Here is a 3,048-nt window from a genome sequence, read left to right as displayed (position 1 = left end):
TCCAAGGTATAGCTGTTGGAAATGAGCACAGAAGCAAAATCACCATCAGAGGTTTCTGTAATGCAGACAGCAATAGAAGGAAATACAGGTAACAGTTTATCAATGGTAATCAGTGTTATCACTATGTTCTTGACTATATGCCTGGTTTAAATTCCAAGTTATGGCTGTTTATGCTGCTCATGTACTGCAATTGCTCATCTGTTTCCTCCTAGCTTGTAGCTCCTTACAAGTTACCAATAGCACACATCACCTGTCACCTATGTACTTCAAGTCTTACAATAAGTAACACAATCTTTTCAGCTATGTAGTCCTAGTTATTTTACCTTTATTATACATTCTCTCATTTTTACCAAAAGTAAACTAAGGCAGACAGTTCTCCGGCCACAACTACCATTCCACTTGATGTCCACAAGAGAGTCTGCCATCATCAGCAGTGGCTGGACAGCGTCAGACTGTGCAAGGACACCCCTCCAACAAAATACTGCAATCTGAAAATAAAAATTTACTTACCGAAAGGTGGCTGTGGCAACCTGGCCTGACACAGGAACTGCTGTCTGAACTCTATGTAAAGGTGAATACAATCCTTTATCTGTTTTTACTACAACATATCTAAACACACACAAAAGTAAAACTTCTCTATTTTCACATATGATCATCATAACAGAGAAGATAAAATACTATGTGCTACTATGTGATTTTGCACAGCAAAAAAGACTGAGTCCGATTTACACAGTGTTACGATCAAACTTTTTTGCACGCCTGAAGAGAAGTCACCCATTCCCCTAAAAAAAAAAAAAAAAAAAAAAAAAAAAAGATATCCCCAGAGGTCAATATTTGCGGTTAAGGAGGAACTGCTCTCAACATTCAGATTTCTTGGGGAAGGCTGCAGATCTGAAAACTAGATTTTCAGATCGTGGCTACCCTATAGACACACTTAAAATCAGCCTTTCAGGCAGCTCTGGCATGTGGCCGTACATCCCTTCTTACTCCCAAAAATATGCAGGCTCCTGTGAATATCCCCCGGAAAAACACACAGAAGATTCAACTCATCAGCACCTATGAGGAGGCTTCTGCCAGCGTGAGGGAGATAATTTCTAAGCACTGGCATGTACTTAGAATGGACCCCTGATATCTGTGAAGTCATCAAGGAACGTCCTAGCATCAGGGGCGTCGCTAAAGGCTCTTGGGCCCTTGTGGAAGAGCTCAACTTGGGCCCCCCTTTCCCTCAGTGCTTTGTGGCCAGGGTTACGGAAGCACATTGCCTTTGTGCTGCCCGAGTCAAAAATTTAAATGGCACCCCCCCCCCCCACACACATGCCGAATTCTTGACCTAACCCCTTCCCTCCACCCAGAGGTGTAACTTGACCAGCATGCACTTTCTTTAATACCAGTGTCTTATGTGGCACAAGGGTCTTTGGGCCTCCTCAGGCTCCTGGGCCCAGTAGCGACTGCTACCTCTGCACCCCCTATAGCTACACCTCTGCCTAGCATCACTTGTAGGAGAGGAAGGAGTGTACGGGATTGGTTGGTTAAAAGTCCTTTTTTGCCAGCACCAGTATCCAGAACATGGTTGGACAAACGCACCTACGGGACTACAGATGCGGAGGCTGTGTAGCGTGTAAATACATGAAGTGTGGTAAAAACTTTGAGCATAACACCAATAGGAAATATGAAATCAGGGACTTGATAAACTGCAAATCCAAAGGGGTGGTATATAAAAATCACATGTTCCTGTGGAAAAAGAGTATGTCGGCAAAACAACGAGAGAGCTGAGAAGGAGAATTGGGGAACACATTGGGGACATCCATAACTCAAGAGACACTTCCGTTTCGAGTCATGTGAGAATGGAACATGACGGTAGAACAGAGTGTCTTTCCTTTATGGGTATCGAGATGATTAAACCAACGGGGAGGCGAGGAGATTGGGATAGGAGAATTCTCCAGTGTGAAGCGAAGTGGATCTTCTACCTAAAAACGGTACACCTAAATGGTCTTAACGAGCAGCAGAATTTTAGTTGCTTTATTTGAATCATTTCCATAACATTAATTTTTTGTAAACTGTTTGATCCATTTAAACTAGGTGTTTCTTTAATATTTACTCTATTAACTTAACGGTCTTTTCTAATCCAAGTCATGTGATCCAATCTACTTGTTTATGTTCTTTGTAAATATTATCTTGTCTCTGGTTTTGGGCTATTGTCAATATGAATTAATAACAAATTGTGCGGTATCTAACCTCTATATCCATTATGGAGCAACTTGGTAGCTCAGTCAATTTAAATAGCTGCCTGATATCAATGACAGCGGGTGAGCGATGTGTCCGGACATCACTCGGTTTCACTTTACCACATCTCCGGCGGCCTTGTAGGTCATGTGGTTCCTGCTTCCGGCTGCGGGGAAGTGCGCGCTTTCTACGTGTGTCAACGCGTGCCGTTGGGGGGCGGGACATTGGGAGGCCCTTACAGCCGGATGCATTTAAAAAGGGAGATGATGCGTAAGTTTGCGCTCTCCCGGTTTAACAGAACTAGCGGTGAGACTCGGGTGGATAGGGGACACATCCCCACACCAGGCACGGACCATTGTCGCCAAATGTGCTTACATCCTCTACATTACAAGGAACTGTCCTTGACTTTGAATCAGTAAGTAGAAGGTGGTGTTTTCTCCCTGCTTTTACTGTGGAGACTTGTGTATGTTTTGAATCACCAATTGTTTTTGTTTTTCCTTTTTGTTATTTCAGTATCTCCCTTCACTTCATAAAAGCCCCCTGATGAGTCTCATTGCTGGGACGAAACGTGGCATGTAGGGAACCCAAGTGAGGGTATTTGTAGGGAATAGGCCCCAAACAGGGAAAGGTTCTGTATGGGCTCGCCCCTATTGGGGCGGGTGCTCCGTGTCTGATAGGCAGGCGCTGATTAGTCCCTTCCCCCTTTGGTAGGTAGGGCTTTATAATTAGGGCTAATTAGGATACGTATAATTTTCTGCCATCAAAACTAGGAGCACCGGTCACTCATGTCCTTTTGCCACTGAATAGGATATTGTGTCACACACC

At 43.9% G+C, this 3,048-nt stretch overlaps 1 protein-coding gene across 1 annotated transcript in view; it reads right to left on the bottom strand.

Moving 5' to 3' along the window:
* The window catches only part of LOC120983453 (phytanoyl-CoA dioxygenase, peroxisomal-like), a 251,628-nt gene that overhangs the window by 210,754 nt on the left and 37,826 nt on the right, over window positions 1-3,048 (bottom strand). The window lies entirely within an intron of this gene.

Source organism: Bufo bufo, chromosome 1, assembly GCF_905171765.1.
Source record: "Bufo bufo chromosome 1, aBufBuf1.1, whole genome shotgun sequence".
Classification (NCBI taxonomy): domain Eukaryota; kingdom Metazoa; phylum Chordata; class Amphibia; order Anura; family Bufonidae; genus Bufo; species Bufo bufo.
The sequence above is the reverse complement of the archived record's forward strand: the minus strand, read 5'-3'. Positions and strand labels throughout refer to the sequence as shown.